Source organism: Larimichthys crocea, chromosome VIII, assembly GCF_000972845.2.
Source record: "Larimichthys crocea isolate SSNF chromosome VIII, L_crocea_2.0, whole genome shotgun sequence".
NCBI lineage: Eukaryota > Metazoa > Chordata > Actinopteri > Sciaenidae > Larimichthys > Larimichthys crocea.
The window spans coordinates 7,287,319-7,308,265 of record NC_040018.1 but is presented as its reverse complement, the minus strand read 5'-3'; the positions used below and the strand labels follow the sequence as shown (position 1 = coordinate 7,308,265).

At 41.3% G+C, this 20,947-nt stretch overlaps 1 protein-coding gene across 2 annotated transcripts in view; it reads right to left on the bottom strand.

Moving 5' to 3' along the window:
• The window catches only part of dok4 (docking protein 4), a 72,716-nt gene that overhangs the window by 15,157 nt on the left and 36,612 nt on the right, over window positions 1-20,947 (bottom strand). The window lies entirely within an intron of this gene.

Genomic DNA, 20,947 nt, shown 5'->3' with positions numbered 1-20,947 from the left:
CAGTTGTTTACAGGAGCTTAGTTCAATCTCAAGGGCCGAGTGGGAGAGAATGAAAAGTTCTGTCCCAATCTCTATTGAACAAGTATGGAATACCAATACTTTCCCATCTGTACCTCCTCTCAAAGGCCATCTGAGCACAATAGGCCATAGATTCTGCCTTTAGAAATTGGGTTTGATTCAGGAGAGAAGAAGTGAGCAGACTCTTTCATCAAAACCTGCTCACAGTCACACCTTGACATTGATCCATGTTAAAGTATTTTTCTGTCTTCTGTAATTGCAATTATGGTGTGTAGCCAATGTTCCTGTCTCAAGTGATTTGCAATAAATGAGCAGGCAGCAACTCAGAGGCCTGCCGAAGATACTTTGTCCAGATATGATTACTGATGGACTGAACTGGTTGTTGTGAGGGTTCAATGTCAACTGCTCCGCCCCTCCAGCTTGACATGTTTTAGCCATTCAGCGTTGAAGCTGTAATTGTCTTTACAAGAACTGTTTGTGGCACAGCCCACATTTAGACAAAACAGCAATGTGGTGCAAACAACAATCATTCAGTTCAGTTCTAGTCTTCTTTAAAAGAGTACAATGCTCTCAGCCAACAGCTTGTTGCTGAGCTTGGCACTGAAGACCAGTTCCTCTATTTCTGTTTCAACTCTGCCTGATAAACAAAGTTTGACGAGCAAGTCTTGCAGCAGTTTGTCCTTTTCATTCATATGAGAATCTCTTAAATCCAAAAGTCTCGACTCTTTGCCCAGGCATGATCTGATCTGATCCACAGACCATCAAACAGAATTGAAATCCTAAAAAAAAAAAAATCATTTGAAGGAAACTTGAAGGTTTGACTTCACCGTTATCTCTACAAGCATACACCACTCACAAAAAGTTATCGATATCTGACATTTTAGTGAAATTTATGGAAAATGTAAAAAGTTCATGCTCCAGTGATATTATATCATGGAAGTAGGACATTTGATTAGAGGCGTGCAATGGTAATTTCTTCATCTCAAACAATTTATTGAAACAAAAGCTAACAGTTGTTGTGAATATACCACAACAAAAATTTTGAATGTCTCAGTAACTTGACCATCGATCACTTCACACTGACCAGGTACTGTTGATGGATTGTTTGGTGTCATCTTGGTGTCATGATGTCAGAATGTTAACAGCATGATGAAGAGGACTGTTTCAATACAAACTGTCACTGAAGCAGAACATTTAGTCGAACATTCATGGATCACACTTGTTGTAATTTTTGATCACCTTGTTAGAGAACAGCATGTTCTGCAATATGCGGTGGCCCTGAAGTGCAAAACACAACAGCAAATCGAATAACACAACAGCAAATTCAATAACACATTAGCAAATCGAATAACACAATAGCAAATTCAAAAACACAATAGCAAATCGAATAACACATTAGCAAATCGAATAACACAATAGCAAATTCAAAACGGAAAGGGTAGGTACCCTCAGGCGACATGAATTGTCACTGATTGGACTGGTGGTCCTTTGAACTGGAAAGACATGGCTTACATGTTTTCAAAATATGAGCGCTGTTAGTGACAACGTACGCGCTGCTACTAAAGAATATTTTGATGCACGACATGGATATGACGTGCATCAAAATATTCTTTAATAGCAGCACGTACAATTCATGTCGCCCGAGGGTACCTACCCTTTCCCTTTTGAATTTGCTAATGTGTTATTTGATTTGCTGTTGTGTTTTTGAGTTTGCTGTTGTGTTTTGCACTTCAGGGCCACCGTAGCAATAAGTACTGCAGCACAGTTGGACATGTGCATTCAAAAGTTTAGAGAAGGTCAAATGAAGTTCACCTGTAAAGGTTAGAGTATTAGTAGAGCATATGTGCATTTTCGGTGCACTCTGAAATTTCATCTGAAAGCCAAATATCCTGAACTTTTTGTGAGTAGTGTATCTGCAGAATGCAGAATAGGCAAGGGACAAGATTTTGTTATCAGATTCTGGTTTACATTTGCAGTGTGTTTTTTAACTTTAAGTAAAATCTGTTTAAGTAACTAGTAACTAGAGATGTCAGAAAATCGTAGCGGACTCATCCGACGTAGTTCCGTCAAAGTTTCAGAAGTCAAGACTGTGGCTCTGAATACATCACAGACAGAAGCTTTGGGTTCAGATAAAAGCTGTTCAAGTCATTCTAACAGGGGACCAACTGACAAAGCCAAATGCAGATGCTGTATTAAGAACCATGAAAATGAAGACTCAAGCTACGGCAGACTTTAGCTGTGGCTGACTTCTGTATGAATTTGAATGTGGATTTTGATTAATAGGTGAGATGTATGTGCAGTCAATGATTTTGACAGACACAACCTTTTTCCTATTCTGGTAAAATTTTATGTGATTATTAGATTATTTAATCCAACATATTTATATATGTAGCCCGTCCTATGTAGAGGATTAGTGGTTGGATGATGATGAAAGAAAAACAGCTGATTATTATTTTTAAAAGTCTGTCTATCCGTTTGAGTCTATTGCCGATGCAGCACTTCAAGGTTGTGCTAACGCCGTGCCTGCCGTAACAGCATCATTTTCTTGTGCTTTCATGTGAGCAGCTCCCTCTGGAAGAACAGTAACTGCAAACTGTTTCACATCAGTTTCATCTTTGAAGCTGTGAGAAGGGAGCAATTAGCACTTTCCATCTTCCACCCCCTCCTCCGCCCCGTCCCCCTTTAATTTCACTTAGCACTCCTCACAGCTAGTTTGTCTGCTGAGACCCGATTACTTTAAACACATGATGGTGAAGAGATTTACGGAAAGGAGAGATGATGAGAAGAGGAGGGGAGTGATGTATGATGTGGATGGTGGGCTAAAAAGATAGTGGACATGAAAGCAGAATGGATGCACATGAAATAAATCATCCATCATTTTTTGACACATGCTTTTACCCCCTAAAACTTCCTGTTCAACGTACCAACAGCAGTCCAAAACAAACGAAGATTTATTGAAAGTTCATGTATTGCTTTCATAACTGAACAAACATGTTGTGAAGTGTTGATGTCAAAAATCAGCAGACAAAAACAGTTCAGCAGAGTCAGTACTGTGTAGTGATATAAGTTGTACTGTGACAGGTGTAAACAAGGTTCATCTAAAAAACGAAGCGAAGAATCATATGAGATGGTCAGTGGGATGTGACAGTCAGAGATATTTGAGCTGAGAACACAGCAGTCCCAGGTACTGTAACATAACCAAATCCATCACCTCCACCACTGACTCCACTCTCTCCAACTGCCTCACCGACATCAAATCCTGGATTCAGACAAACGTCCTCAAACTAAACTGTGACAAATCAGACTTGATCATCATTGGCCCCAAATCCCTCACGAAAAACCACTCACAGTCATCACCACTGACAACTCCACCCTGTCTCCATCCTCTCACAGTTGCAACCTCAGAGTCATCTTTGACAATAACCTCTCCTTTGAACATCACATAATCCAAATCACCAGAGCTGCCTTCTTCCACCTCAAGAACATTGCCCGACTCCGCCCATCACTCTCCTTCTCTGCTGCTGAAACCCTCATCACGCCTTCATCACTTCCAGAATTGACTACTGCAACAGCATCCTCTATGGCACACCATCTAAAACTTTAAATAAACTACAGTACATCCAAAACTCTGCTGCACATCTGCTCACCCACACCTGTGATCACATCACTCCTGTCCTCCAGAACCACCACTGGCTCCATTCAGTTCAAAATCCTCCTCCTCACACACAAAGCCCTCCATAACCCGACCCCCTCCCACCTCACTGACTTGCTCCACCACCACAATTCATCCCACAGCCTTCGTTCATCTGATGCAAACCTCCTGACTCCACCACCCAGGACCAAGCACCGAACCTGGGGTGACAGTCTCTGTAGCTGCCCCCTCCCTCTGGAACTCTCTCCCCAAACACGTGTGTGACTGTACTGACCTTCCAACATTCAAATCTCTGACAAAAACACACCTTTGTAAAATTGCGTTTAACGTTTAGCTCAGTCTCATGTGTTTTATGTAAAGTGTCTTTGAGTATTCAGAAAAACGCTTATAAATAAAATGTATTATTGTTCTTATTATTATTCAGCACTGTGCTTCAGCAGAATTCTGACATACTTTAAACTACTTCTCCACTACAGAGGTAAATATTGTATTTTTGTTTATTTGAGAACTCCAATATAGAAAGATACACTCTATAAGACTAGCCTGAGGGAAATTTACACACTACCCAGCAGTATATGAAGTAGTTCAATTATGTCCATCTTTAGCTGCAACATTAAAGAGATGAACACATTAAAGCCTCACTAATTATAATCCAGTGATATCATATCCATCATTCTGAAACGGTGATTGAATTTCAAATGGGAAGCCCTTACAGACCTCGTCACAAAACAAGCAATCACACTGCTGTAATGTGACAAAACATTTCAGTGAGTGTGTTCGAGCTCACACTGTTACTGTTGTTGTTAGGACGAGGGAAAACTACAGAGAGCTAAATTAGCAACGTGTAATGTGGCACAGTAGTTATAACTGCACACACACACACACACACACACACAATTGTTCTTATATGATTATATGTGACAAATGAGTTGAATTGACAAAGAGAGAGAAACTATATACTTAGCAGCTGTAGTAAATTGACTTACAATTAAAAAGTCCATTTTACACAGAGAACAGAGAGAGGCTGCAGGAGACAGAGGAGAGAACAGAAGACGACAGAGAGATAATTAAGCAATAATGAAGGAAAGACGAATGAACACAGCGTGTGAGACTGCAGATGAGACCGAGACACAGAATGAGTGTTTCCTCTGTAGAATATAGGTGCTTAACACGGGGAGGAAACCTCAAACTTAAGACTTATCTTTTTACTCGAAGCATTTTTTTTTAAAAATTCTCTTCATGTATTTTAATGTTATACCATTTTCACCTATATTCATTTATTTGTCTATTTATATATTTTAGCAATCTGTATATTTTATTATGCTTTACTTTATTATGCTTTATTTACACAATTAGTTTTACTATTTTACTATTATGCATTTTTAATGTTTTATTCTTTACTTTGTATTGATTTTATTGTATTATATTTATTATTGTTGTTATTTTATTTGATTTATTTCATTTTTAACCTGCCTCCAGTGTTTCCTCACTGCAAGACAATGAGATGGCACTTCCTCAGTTTGTGTTGGCCTTTGTTTATAATGGGATGCGGTGGGATGGAGAATTGGGGATGGGTGGTGGGTGTTTTTGTGTTTTTGTGTGAAGCACTTTGTGTTACATGTTTTGTATGAAAAGTGCCATGGTTTTGATTGGTTCAAATAAAAACATATTGAACACTGAACACTGAACAATACACTGAGATTCATAAAGACAGATGAAAGCTGTATCAGTAATTTATTTTCATGCCTTTGCACGAGCTAGCAAGGAAGCCAGCATCAGCATCCTGCTGAGTGTGCATTCCTTCATCAGTCCATCTCACACAGACAAAGGGAACGATGTCCGTGTGTGTCTGAGTGTGTGTGCTGAAATCAAAAAAATCATCTTTTTAGTAACAACCCCTGTCAAAATGATTTTCAAGCTTATCACTGAGGGGAGGAAACAAAGCACTCGAACATACATCAAAAAGGTGTCTTTGATTAAAGCTGAGCCGGCAGGTGAAGTGAGACATACGGAAGCAAACTCGTGCTGTGGGCAGAGACCACATCGGTTCACATCAAACCGGACTGGTGGTGACATTTGCAGGTTCTCAGGTGGACTCGCTAATGAGCTATCCAGCACACTGGCATTAGCAGCACTGTAGCTGTAAAATATTTAGTATATTCTACGTTAAAAGTGAGGACCACTGGTGCACAGCCACTAATAGTGATTGGATGTATCATGGATTCAGATACCTCGGTTAGAAGTGCATTAATCTGGAAAATGATTGGTGTAGTGGCGAGAAACAAGAATATTCTCTAGACGACTTAAATTGCCAGCTGTGCTTGATGGATCACTTGCTGGGTTAATTACTGTAGTCCCTGCAAATTATTTGTTGATTCTTGTAATGTAGAAAAGAACAAGTGTCAAAGAAAGGTGGATCATCACTATTTGATCATAAATGTTGGCAATAGATGCTGTGGGTGGATGCAGTAATTTTAATAAATCAACTCTCGTCAGTAGACTGATTTAAGTAGGCAGACAGAGTCAGAGTCATGTGGAGTCTGCTGCTGTAAGTTTCTGTTTAAATTGTTGTGATTTGAGGTTTATGGATCATTCTGATAAGTGTGTCTCCAGCAGGAAACAAGCTTTAGTTGAGTAAGATTTCTTTTTACAGTAGACCTTTGAGTCTGAGTGAGGACTTTAGCCGAAGAGATAAACAAATGAAGACAGAACAAAGAGAGGACAGGGAGAAATGTGAAGAATAGAGGTAAGATAGAGAGGAGAAGTGAAGGATGGAGTGTCAGTACCTGTGTTTATCTGTATATGTTGTGACAGTCTGAGTTTGTGGCCTCGGACACGTGAGTATGCGCATGTAAGCAAAAATCAGGGCTGATCTGCACATTGATGTGGAGTGTGAATCGAAATAAGGAGCAAGCATAAAGAAGGCCCAAAGAGAAAAATAGAAGTGGTTGGTGAACTAACATAGCTGCATTATGTTCATGATCATTTTGTCTATAGATTGTTTGGAAGAGTGATAATGTTGACTTTGTGTTTCAGAGGAGTTGGCCATCAATGTAAGGTTTGTCCACCACCAGGTACGCACACCTGCTTGTTGTTATTCCTGTTGTCCTTCAGAATCAGCTACAGAACTCTGGTCGTTCAGTCTGAATTCAGTTTCTTTTAGTTCTTTTCTTTGCTCTTGATCGGTTCTTTCTGATGAAAATGTTGAAACAATGATTGATCTGGGACCTCTGGTTGATGGCTGATGCAGCGTACTGGAAGGTGGACGGTTATGTGGTTTACTGTGTCAGGTGGTTTAAGAGGAGTTTTCATAGACTTTTATCCTTGTCTCACGGTTGTCAGGTAGTTTTAGGAATGCTGGAGAAGATGAGATTGTCCCGCATGCTTTGAGTTTGCAGAAGATTGTTTCTAACTTGCTCCTCCAGTCTGCATGTCAAAGTGTCCTTGGGCAAGATACCCCAAACTGCTCCTGAAGGCTGTGCCATCAGTGTGTGAATGGTTAGCTCGTCAAACTGATGAGATGAGCAGTTGTAACCTTGCATGGCAGCTAATGCCATCTGTGTATGAATGTGTGTGAATGGGTGAATGAGATATGTAGTGTGGTTTGAAGGCTAGAAAGATGGTATATAAGTACCAGAGGCGGTCCTGGCTACATTTATGCCCTGGGCGAAAATATTTCGGAAGTTAGATCACCCTCACATCACACATGCATCAGTTCACCAATTAAAATGACCATGATGCACATTTTAATAACATTTGTTACCATCCTATAAACTAAGCATAACATACTACAAATGATTTAAAACGCTATATCACATGTAGCTTACAAAATGCCATGTCACTGTATATTAGAAGTTAGTTAAGTTACAGTAATAAAACATTGCACAGTCAGGACGTCTGTGTGAATCTGCACTTGTTGTGTTGCAAACACAAACCAAACTAGGTTGCCTATGGGTGAAATTAGTTGCATGACATGATGTCAATTCTAATAGTTGCTAGTTCAGCAAAACTAAATACGACCAAATCCAGTCATCGTCTGTGGATAATAGCAACATATTATCAAGAGGCTGATAAACAGCCTATAGCTGCTGTCACTGACGTCACTCACAGAAATCTGCAGACCTTTATCTTTGGCACGTTTGACTCTTCTTCTTTTCTTAATTTTCTAAACTGGGCACCTGATGCTTCTTTGGTGTTTTTCTTTGGTCCATGATGAAGACTCCACATCATTAACCACTGTACCTTTGCCAACACTGTCAGTTCGCCCATCAAACAACCGGAGTCACATGAGGTCACGTAGATGACTGAACAGATTTTTTTTTTTTTTTTTCATTTTTCACATAACCCAATTAATTACATGTAGGTATATGGGTCTATGTTAATTCTAGGAATGAAATACAGTTTATTTGAAGCAGTTTGTGTTGTGTGGCCTGCCGCCTGGGGTCAGTCTATCCCTCGCCCCCCTCCCCGTGGTTCTTCTGACACACACACAACCTGTATGACTCTCAGCAGTAAGTTGACGTGACAATGAGGGCGCCCACTCCACTAACTTGATGTGGAAATGAGCGGTATAGAAAACTGGCATTTTTAATTTTCTTTTTCACATAGGTTGTGCCCTGGGCGGTCGCCCGTATTGCCATAGCAAAAACCGATAAGTACAATCCATTTACCATTTATATTTCTGTTGTGAGTTTCCTTTTTCAATCATCAATTTATATTTCCATAGTTTCCATAGCATTTCCTTCCTCTTTAGCACTGTGGAGCCCGGGGCTCAATTCTCAGACAGAGAGGCGAGCTGCACACACAAGTGCAACCTATTCTTATCAGATTAGACCAATCTTTTCCCAGCAGGACAATCAGCTCTGAGCAGGGCAGATCGATCTGCTGTTGCAGTGCCACTGGGAATGCTGCATCCTTCTCTACCCGATGTACCTACAGTGATCATTTAAGTTTGATCTGATCTGTCTCACCCGTTTCAGTAACCTGTAGGCTGCAAAGTCCTAAGGCTTTCGGACTAATGGCACAGCATATGACTCCTTTCAGCAACAGTGGCTCTGTAATCGTCTAGCAGCTATTTTGGGAAATGACTTTGGTCATCTTGTCTCATAGAAAGCAAGGTCGGTGCTAATAGCTACCAAGATAATGATTAGGAGTGATCATCTGGCTGCTTCACTTATCAATGAGGAGGTGGAAGACACATTCAGAGTCATTTCTATATCTCCTATAACTATTCCATAATAATGACAGTCCAAAATGTGCTGTTAATGCAATGTTGACAGAAGCACTCAGTCTGAACAGGAGAATGAGAAAAGTACTAAATCACGGGATGTGGATGATTAAATGTTTGATTTGCATAAAAAAAAAATAATAATAAAATATATGTTATTTAGATATTAAGAGCCAGTTCAGCCAAATTACAATAGTAAAGCAATACATATCAAAGGAGAGTTATGCTCTTGATGACTGAACAAAACCGATCTGAGATGGTTAGTGGTTTAAACAATTCAAATATGGAAGAATTAAAAATACCTTCACTGTATATGACCATGGGAGGGATTATCCAACTGGGCAAAGTCTCAGGGACCGCTCCATGAAGATACTGTTATAAACATTGCATTTTTTGACTGGCAGTCAAATGGCTTACCCCCAGATTCCACCGGGCGCTGCCACGATGACCAAATCTGAGCAAGTTAACAAAGTTTACATTACATTACATTACATTACATTACATTGCATTTAGCAGACGCTTTTATCCAAAGCGACTTACAGAGGAGGACATAAGCTGAGAAAGGTGTAAAGGAGCACAGAGTAGTTGTTAGTTTTGTTAGTTTTGTTAGGCAGGGAAGCATTCTCGAAACAGAAAGGTTTTTACAAGTTTTTTAAAGGTAGAAAGGGATGTTGCTGTTCTAGTAGCCGTTGGTAGGTCATTCCACCATTTGGGGACGACCACAGAGAAGAGTTTAGAGTGACCTCCCTTTGCGAGAGGCGAGGGTACAACTAGACGGTTTGTATGAGCGGAGCGTAGCGCCCTGGTCGGGACGTGAGCCTTTAGTAAGACGCTGAGATAGGCAGGGGCAGATCCTGAGATGGTTTTGTAGGCTAGCGTCAGAACTTTGTGTTTAATTCTGGCAGCTACAGGCAGCCAGTGCAGGTCGCTGAAGAGTGGGGTGACATGTGACCTTTTAGGTTGATTGAAAACCAGTCGCGCTGCGGCATTCTGGACCATTTGCAAAGGTTTGATCGCGCAAGCAGGTAGGCCAGGCAAGAGCGAGTTGCAGTAATCGAGGCGGGAGCTGACTGTAGCCTGTATCAGGAGCTGAGCGGCATATTGGGTCAGGTACGGTCTGATTTTTCTAATATTGTACAATGCATAGCGAGATGACCTCGCTACGGAGGAAATGTGCTCAGAGAGAGAAAGACGATCATCAAGTACGACGCCCAGGTTTTTAGCAGCAAAGTCTGGTGGGCTAAACGCTCTGCTTCTGCTTCTGTTGGAAGTGGTGTAGAAGGCAGACCAAAAGTCATTCATGTAGGGCTGTCACCATAACTGCAACAATCAAACTATGGACAAACCATAGTGGATCAGAATTTGATTATAATACCACATAGGAGGAAGTCACATAACCTCCACCTCAATCACAGTCACCAGTTAACAGGATCCCGGCTAAACTACAATGGACACAGACCAGTGTGACAGCAGCTACAGCATAATCATAAACTGAAGCTGCAACACATACCATGGAAGTCTAGTCTATTGATTTTTTACTCTGCACATGGCCACGAGGCCCTCGAACAGGACTGTGTGAAAAAGTAAGAACGATTACAAAATTATTATGAATGATACAAATAAATACCTCATTGTACAGAGGCAATGCAGAGTTCACTTGTCAAAATAGAGATATTGTGATGCATGCACATGTTTTCCATGGTCAGTGTTGTAGCTTCAGTTCATGTTGTGTGCTTTGAATCTTTAAATATAGCGAACTGTAATTGTAATTCTTTGTTAATTTATCTTTCATGGCATAAGAGATACTTCAGTTTGCTTATTATGAGAAATGTTTGGAACATAAAGAGGAGTTTCACACTACAGCAGCCAGAATTGCAACCCTTAAGAGAAAGTAGGTGGACAAATTAACCTGGGAACAAACTAATTAGGAAAGTCTGTATGTGGGAGGAAGAGGGCCAAAAGCCCAGAGATGCTGATGCATTCACATGTAATATCTGAACCTTCTAACACATTTAATCATTGTTAATCATTTCTGATGTGCTGGTCAGTAGCATTCTAGCTATTAGTCCATGTGTGTCTGTGTGCTCCTGTGCAGTTATCACATCTCATGAGTCCATCTATTCCCATTTGCTGAGCTGACAATCTGTTGCTGCATAAACAGTCAACCTGACTTCACAGTAACATTTTCAACTTTCAGGCTCTCTTTGGAAACTATCAGAAATACAAGTAGAGTGCACATGAAGTCTGCATGAGTGAGTGAACATGACAGGAACAGCAGGGTGAACAGGCTGTGACAGAGGTGTGTTCTGTCTTTTAGTATCCTTTGGGCTCTGTGCAGGCTCCTCACCTCACCAATGTATATCTGTCTTTGCTGCCTGTTTCCTAAAATCAACAATTAACTCTCTGATTTTGCTGACATCGATGAGCAGGCGTCTCTCTGTGCACCACTGTGCAAGACAGTTAATCTCCCCCTGATATGAATTCTTATCATTGCTTGAAGTCCAGCCGACGATGGTGGTGTTGTCCGCAAACTTGACAGACTTCCCTCCATGTCAGGCATTACAGTCATGAGAGTACAGTGTGGACAAGAGGGGGCTAAGAACACCCTAAAGTTCTAGTGTTCAGCAGAGACGCCCTACAGAATGTAGCACTAAAGCCCAGGATGCTACCTTTGCAGTTTCATGGGGGGAGATTATGCTGAATTCTGAGCCAAACAGCTCAAGAAACAGCAATCTGATCTGTAGCTGTTTTTTTTAAGCTGTGTGAAGGCCAGTGGTGCGGTGGCCCTGAAGTGCAAAACACAACAGCAAATCGAATAACACAACAGCAAATCAAATAACACAACAGCAAATTAAAAAACACAATAGCAAATCGAATAACACAACAGCAAATCAAATAACACAACAGCAAATCGAATAACACAACAGCAAATCGAATAACACAACAGCAAATTCAAAAACACAATAGCAAATCGAATAACACAACAGCAAATTCAAAAACACAACAGCAAATTGAATAACACATTAGCAAATTCAAAACGGAAAGGATAGGTACCCTCAGGTGACATGAATTGTCGCTGACTGGACTGGTGGTCCTTTGAACCGTAAAGACATGGCTTACATGTTTTCAAAATATGAGCGCTGTTAGTGACAACGTACGCGCTGCTATTAAAGAATATTTTGATGCACGACATGGATATGACGTGCATCAAAATATTCTTTAATAGCAGCGCATACAATTCATGACGCCTGAGGATACCTACCCTTTCCCTTTTGAATTTGCTAATGTGTTATTCGATTTGCTGTTGTGTTATTTGATTTGCTGTTGCGTTATATGATTTGCTGTTGTGTTTTTGAATTTGCTGTTGTGTTTTGCACTTCAGGGCCACCGTACAGTGGAGTTGACATCCTCTGTGGATCTATTGGCTCAGATAAAAAACTGGTGAGGGCCCAGGCGGTTGTCTTTCATGTGGTGGATGTTGAATCCCAAAGGGTGGCAGTCATTTAGAGCAGACTTCTTAGGTACAGTGTTGATGGTAGCTGTCTTGAAGCAGGTGAGAACACTCTCCTGCGATGTATTACAAATGTCAGCGATGACATCAACTAGCTGGCTGGCACATGTTCCTGTACATATCAGCCAGGGATGTTATCAGCCGCTGCAGCTTTATTTAGTATATCCTCAGTAGGGTTCTTCTCACATCTGCAATATGGTAATACTGATGGTGATACACAGATTAATGTGAGTACGCCTCCATGTCATCTAAATGATGGTCAGCTGTCCATTCATTCAGGAATTATTTTATTGTATTTGTGATCACCACATAATCAACACATTTGCTGATGTTTGGTGTCACTGATGATATCCCTCATGTTGTCCTCCTGGGTAGCAGCAGCTCTGAATGTGTACAGTCCTGTAGAGCTGCTAAAGCTTCATCTTTCCACACTTGAGGTCTTTTTTTTCTTTTAATCAGCTGGGAAGTTGGCAGGAGAAGCAGGGAAATGTGGTGTGATTAACCAAAGAGCAGCCAGGGGAATGCTTTGTAACTGCCAAGAATGTCCTCGTTCTACTGACTGCCCAATGATCGTAAATGGTTGCGGGCTCACTTTCAAACTGTGCTTACATATGTACATTACTGGTGCTATCAGGTTGAACAGTGAGGCCAATCCCTGACACCTCAGCTAACAACTACGCAGATTAAGGCAAGCTATTATTTGTAGTCTGTCATGTTTTCCAAGACAAAGAAAGACTGACAGTCTTTCCCAGCATACGGTGTCTCACCAGGTCCCAAAAGAAAGGCTCAAATGTCATATTTTCCTTCCGTCATGTGACATACTCTGTCACGGAAATGTATCTCTGGCCCTCCTGTCCAACTGGCCACCACTGTGGCTGTAAAGCGAAGCCAATGCAGAAGTGCCAAAACAGCAGTTCCTCAAACAGCCACTAGGGGCTGGCTACAGAACAAGTCAGTCTACTTTACCCCTCATGTTCAAATGTCCAACTTCACGGCAGAAATAAACATGTTTACAGCCTGGTACAAAAAACGGTTTTGGTCTACTGTTACAGACAGCTTGTACCCAGGCGTCATTCAGCCCGCCTCAGGTCCACCGATGATCCACGTCTTTGCCAATATTTAGGTTAGCTGGGAGGTGGAAGAGGCAGGACAGCCAACATGGCGGCAGCCAGCTCCACAGATTTTGAGCTTTGAAACATCTCTTCAGAAACCTGTGGGTGATGTCACACATAGGCTGTCCATTCTTTATTCTGTCAATCTTTACAGGTCATGCAGGTCATGACCTGTAAACACGACAAGCTGATATCAAAAGTGAACCTTAATCACCAAATCTGACATAATGAATATCTGGAAAGATGAATATAAGTTTGTCGACTTTTGAGTTGAGTCAGAGATGGTTGTGAGAAAGTCCATCCCAAGTCCGAGTTTTCCTCTAGAGAGAAACAGGCTTACACTAGAGACACAAAATTCTTTGCTTATGTATATTTCATCCTTTCACCATAAGCTGAATTTACACTACATGAATTTATCACAACTTACAGTAACACATGTAAGACCCTAACAATGTTTTTGAGCCTTTAGTCTTTATTAGTGACAAGCCTACGATTTGAAAACCAGTTTTTCTTTGTGTGCAGTAATCTTTAACTTTCATGGTCATGGACAAACATTAAGCTGTGAAGATGATACTGTATTCCTGCAGGGCACCATCATGAGTGAGTGACCTGCATTTGCCTCTTGATAAACACAGCATTGTCTCTAGAAAAGGAGCGGCAGATGAGGAGCAGCAGCAGCGGCGTGCTCAGCCTGTGGAGGATATAATGGAGGAGCATGGAGGTCGGAGCGCCTGCAGCGCCTGAGCGGTGCTGGGAGGAGAGGTGAAGCTGAATACCAGATCATGGAAGTCCGGCTTACAGAATGATGCCTTCAAGGCATCTAAAACACATTTACAGGTTCTTTGGACTGAACAGAGTAATGTGAATATGGCAGGTTGAGTGTGTGATCGAACTGACCTGCAGAAAGATCATCATGTACTTTACTTGTTCTTTTTCTCAGCGGACAGACTCATACAGATACATACTGATTTAGTTTTAATGTGCGGTGCATGATACCTAAACAACAATATTAATCTATATTAGCTAGACTTTTGGACTTTATTTAACACTAAGCCTATTAGAGCTAATCAATATTTTTATATTACAAATTGATCGAATCACTATGTGTAATGTGACCCACAGAAAATGATGACAGAACACAGTGGATCCACTCTGACGGCATGTTGTGGCCTGTTTCAGGTCTTTCAGGCTGTTTTTAGTGAAAAGCTTCTATAATGACTACCTGCAGTCAGTGAAGTTCAGAAGTGGAACATATGTGATGCTAATGTTCCTCCATATCTGCTGGATGTGTAAAACTGCTCAAGTTCATCATATTAACTTGCTGTATATACAAAACTAAGATGAACGTGTTTCTAAATTAGAGTCCTCCCTGACATGTTCTTAAATATTCCTCAGGTAAGCCTGGTGTCTGGATACAATAGTGTACTTATGTCAAGTCTGAGTGCTATTCCTAATGACTTCCACCTCATCTTTACCGTTTCATCTATGTGTGGAGACATTTTGTCAGTGAAAGGCATTTTACACACTCAACTCTGCATGCGTCCTCTCTAAGTTTACTCAGGCCTCAAGCAATGTCACATTTAATTACATCTCTGAAACTCTTTCAGGACCCCAGGCCACCAACTGTCTTTTTAAATGTAACATTTATTTGCTGAGGAGCACCAGAGATCTGAAAGATATTAAAGATAAGTGTTGGAAACAATAAGATTAAGTACAGCTCATATCCAAATACACACTAGTCTGGGGAGTGTTTCCTTCACAGTATGTTTTGAAGGGTGGAAAATGTATTTTACTGTTTCATAGACATTTGCTTTCTCAGACCCAAAATGCACATATGATCAGATGAAGCAGACACATCTCACGCATGCTTTAAGGCTTGCTGCCATTAACAGTCTGAAGGCATTGACTGCATACCTAATTAGCAGGAGGCTGGTTAAGAAGGGTGTGGGGGATTGAAACCATTGTTCAATGCCCAGACGCTGATCAATATCAACATCATCAATATATAGTTCTGTTCTCTTCATACAATAGTACATTATACTTAGAGGCTTGTGGTAATTCTAAAGCAGGAAACAAAACACAGACTGTTGCGTGGAAACATTAGAGCTCCATCAGTGCACCCGAGGTTAGTAGTCAGTGTGCGCTGGGACTTTGCATGTCTGGGGCTTTTTCCTTTTGCTTTGTTGTTCCTGTTGAGATAAATTAAGCATGACTCTGGTAGTCTATCTACCCAGCCTTGAGGAGGACCTCAGCTGTGCAAGTCCTCCCTGCCCTAAGGATGCAGAGACTAACTCAGATAACCCTCCTTTTAATCATGTCCTCCTGTAAACCCGTCTCTCCCCTGAGTTTTTACTTTGTTAACTCACTGACTGAAACTACTCGCCCTGCAGCGTATCCAAAGGTTTCACTAAGACAAACCTGAGGCTTACTTAGATATAGGGGGGGGGGTAATGACATGTAGCAAAGGGCCACATACCGGACCCGAACCCAGGGCTGCTACGGCAAGCTGCACATGGGGCGGATGCTCCACCAACTGAGCCAATCGACACCCCCATTCATTCAGCTTTAACAGCTTATGAACGATCTGAAGAAGTTCTGGAGGACGCCAATGCTACGTAGCATTGGCTGAATCAGACTAAGCATTAAGGCTGTCGATTTAGCCATTGGTTTTATTCCAACTCTCAGTATTAGTCATGAGCTTTGGGCAGTTGCCAAAAGAATAAACTCACTGATACAAACAGGCTAATTATGTCTGGCCTCACTCTTAAAAGCAGAGTAAAGATCTTGGACATCACATCTTCAGGACAGCTTCTAAATCAAGGCACCTCCAACTAGAAGCAGACCCCGAGGCAGACTGAGAACACACGCGACACCTGGAAATGCTTCCATGTGGCCCAGAAAGGAGCTGGAGGAATCAGCTGAAGCAAGAGACGTCTGGCTACACAGCTTTGCTTGGAGTGGACCGATGGATGGATGCGAGTGATGGTAGTTTTCCGGCTGTTTTACCACTGGCTTGTTCATCTTTGATGTCCCTTTTTTTTTTAAAGATAATTTTTTTGGCCTTTTCAAGCTTTATTTGACAGAGACAGCTGAAGAGTGACAGGAATGTGGGGAAAGAAAGATGGGGAATGACATGCAGGAAAGAGCCACAGGTCAGATTTGAACTGTTACGTCTGCCGCCGTTTCGCCCCACGCATGTGTGTGGGTAGTGTTTTTTTCCCAGGTAAATACAGGTGTGCGGTTGCCGGTCCCTGGTTGGCCCCAAACTGATGGAGGCGGGGACAACATGTCGTCAGCTGCAGGGCCAGGATTGGTGCGGCATCATTCCCACGCCGCCAATGACAGCGCCCCCGCAGCAGCATCACCGGGCATTTAAACCGCAGCCGCCTGAGCATCGTGGCGGCTTCACTTAACTCATTGTTTGTGTTTGTGAGCTCGCCTCGTATGTATCTAATGATACTCGTTTGTTGTCCGCATGTGTCTGAGGATACTCGTTTGTTTGTGTTTTGTAACTGGAGGTTTGTGTTTGGTTTATTGGGACTGGGCAGGGTTTAGTTTAGTTTATAGCTACTGATTACACGTAGACTATTTCTGTTAGATCCATTAGTTTAGAAGTGCTGATTTCGATGTGTTTTTGGTTATCTGCTAGAAGCTTAGTTAGTGAGGTTTTTCCTTTCTCGTTTGGTTTCTAGTTAGATAACATAGGCTCTGTTTAGAGTTCTCTTTTTGTTATGTCGGTTTGTTCGTTTATCAGCACTTGCTCGCCTTTAGTTCCCTTTTGCCTCACCTCCTTTTGTTAAAAAACGATCTAAAAACTTTCATTTAATAAACTACTTTTGTTTAATAACCGTTAAAATCTGGTTTTGCACACTGCAATGAGCACAAGTAAAAGGAAAACAGGAACATGAAATACAGTTATGTTCAATAAAACAAATACTCAAATTACTGATTGTTTTTTTTAAATGATCAGTAAACAAAGAAACATCAGGAGTTACCATCAACTAGCAACTATAATCCTGTAAAACCAGTAAGGAGCTTTCATATCCATGCCAGCTGCGTTCTACTGATACCAAACACCAAACTACCTCTGCTTCACACTACGGATGGGCAGACTGCTAACAAAACTGTTAGCAAATACAAAAGGGCAAAAAAAGAAAAAAAAGGACGACCAAAAGAATGCAGAGGAAGGAAACAGATAATGAGGCAGAAAAGGAAGAATGAGATGTGAAGAATCAGTGCTCTGGGCAGAAAACCGCAGAGGGAGAAAGAGAAGACACAGAGCAATTAGATGACAGTGTGAGAAAGAGGGGAAAATAAGACGGTGACAAAAAACTAGAGCAGTTAGTGTTCAAAACAAAACATGAAAAGATTCCCGAAGAGAAAGAGACAGCCAGACAGAGAGAGAGAAACTGTAAAAGCCAAATTAGCTTTGGTCCAGTGAATTCAGCGAGCAGCTCAAATGTGCTGTAAATACAAAGTTCATAGAGTTTGTGAATTATTTTAAAATAAAATGATGATGTCCAGGAAAATCAACACCACTTTCACGCTCATATCTTCTATTTGTAACACATTTCATAGGCCAGACGTTCTGAAACTCATTGGAACAGGATTAGCTGAGAAACGGACAGATACATAATTGGTGAATGAACAAAAGCAGACACGTCTTTAGACCGCCATCCTTCAACTTCATGATGGAGGAGAGAAAACAATCCATCTCAACATCACAGCCAGACAGATGATTCAAAGCTCGGGCTGGGAGAGGACACACCATAGGAGGACACAGAAAGTAGATCTCTGTCCTCACAACACCTCAGCTAGGGAAATAATCTGCACTGACTCTGCCATGCCACCTCGTTATATCAAAGCCATGCTTCTTCTTAACACAGGGACTTCATGACTTGAATAACATGGATCCCAGTAATGGTCTGCTATGTGCTATGACTTTTCTCCTGTTAGGAAGTTAAAGAATTCACATGCCATTTCAGTTCCCAATATTTAAACTAATATTCTGGGGGTCACACTGATAGTTAATCTAGTAGATCAGTGGTTCTCAACTGGTCTGGCTTCGGGACCCACCATCACCCCTAAAGGACAAGCCGTGACCCAAATTGAGGAAAATTTTCAACTTCTCAAATTTATTTAATGAAAAGATGGTGCAGTTTGGTGGGTGTCTATTAACATTACAAGGCTTTATCGCCACCTACTGTGGCGATTGTGAATAGACGGCACTCCGCGGCATAAAAAAACCACTTCAAAATAAAAGCACAGGATTTTGTTCTTAACATTTTTTTCCCAGGCAAAGGCCCGCGACCCAAAAGTGAGTCGCGACCCACCAGTTGAGAATCACTGTAGTAAAGTATTGCATTTTTTGAAGCTTTTAGGAATTAGCACTAAACACAGACACACACACACACACACACACACACACATGCACCGAGAAAAATGGGCTTCCATAACATTACAATGAATTAAACAACAAAAGTTACCGACATCCTAGCTTCTTTTGTTAGTTGGCTTCAAATGATGCTTAGCGTTCACTCTCTTGACTGTGTCATTAACAGTGGTCTAACATCATCTCAACCTAGGAGAGTACTCACTTAGCCTCACAACTGCTGAATCAAGTTCAAGGCTAAACAACAAAATAAACATTCAAACAACATAAAACGTGGCAAAACGTGAAATATGAACACATGCTGCCATCAAATCCATCAGAATGTCGTCAGCACTAATGCAAAACAAGAACATCTGCACAAAGTGTTGTGCCGATCCATCTAGTAGACGCTGACATATTTCACTACCCATCCATCTAATTTTGGTAACCACTTGTCCTTATCAGGGTCACAGGGGGCTGGAGCCTATCCCAGCTGACAGTGCCAACCACTGCACCACCGTGCTGCCTCATATTTTACAATATAAGTGAAAACTTACAAAACTAAAAATTAGGACTTAGTCACCTCTGGTGAACTTGAATCTCAAAGTTCATCACAAACCAGCATAGTTCTAGTTCTAGTTCAAATATTTCACTACTCAAGTACCAGAAAGCAAGAACATTATTTCCCACAGGTCACATTTTTCCATACGAAACTTTATTTTTGTAATATCCTGAGCACTGAGTTCATGCTGGAATGGGAATTTCATCATTCCCCTCAGAGAGCTAAACAGCGCCGTTCACTCGGCTGTGTGAGCAGTGATAGCAGAGGAGAGCATTATTTGAAGGGAGCTGGTGAACAGAACCTGGCTCAAATTGATTTGTGTTCATTTTCATAATATGAGTCATGCAAAGTTGAACTGCACTGCCTACGCCATCTGAATGTGAACACGCTCACTCAAATTAACATTCCCCGTGCAGTTTACACAGCTCAGAGCCAGAGGCAGAAATGTACACAGAACATACAGTACGGTGGAGAGGTCAAACTAAATACATGTGAAGGTCATTGAACAGCATGCTTAGCATACAAATCTTTCTTCATACAAATCTTCCTGCTTCTAATACAAATCTACTCATTTTAAAGGTTCTAGTGGACACATTCAGCAGTGATGTGCGGTCAGGAGCCTCACCTGCCATCATGGAAATAATAAACAAATTAAATTAAATGGTTATATTTATCAAATGGTTTGAACTATAAACTCATTTTCCATTTAACTTAAACAATTTTTTTTGGAAGTCCAAAATTTTAACTGCTTGGTCACAACCAAAACTGTCATGTTTGGCAAAAAGTCAACACTGCATCAACCAAAAGAACCTCCTGCTCAACAGTGAAGCATGGTGGTGGGAATGTTAAGATCCAGAGAATCATGAATTCTGAGGAATACTGTAAAATCCTGGAACATAACCTGAAGCCATTCATGAAGTTAAAGCTTGGCAGAACATGGATCATGCAACATGATAATGCTCTAAAGCAGTGGTTCTCAACTGGTCTGGCTTCGGGACCCACCATCACCCCTAAAGGACAAGCCGTGACCAAATTGAGGAAAATTTTCAACTTCTCAAATTTATTTAATGAAAAGATGGTGCAGTTTGGTGGGTGTCTATTAACATTACAAGGCTTTATCGCCACCTACTGTGGCGATTGTGAATAGACGGCACTCCGCGGCATAAAAAATCCACTTCAAAATAAAAGCACAGGATTTTGTTCTTAACATTTTTTTCCCAGGCAAAGGCCCGCGACCCACTGAGAACGGGCCCGCGACCCACTTTTGGGTCGCGACCCACCAGTTGAGAATCACTGCTCTAAAGTATTCCAGCAATACAAGCAAGGAATGGCAGAAGAAGAAGAAGTAATACTGTTCATACTGGTTACTGCAACAGTCTCTCTACCTACAAGCAATTACACATGATGTTGTTGTTGTTCTCAGTGTGAAGATAAGATTGACCCTTGGATGTGATAAAACATTAGTGGACACACACACACACACACACACACATA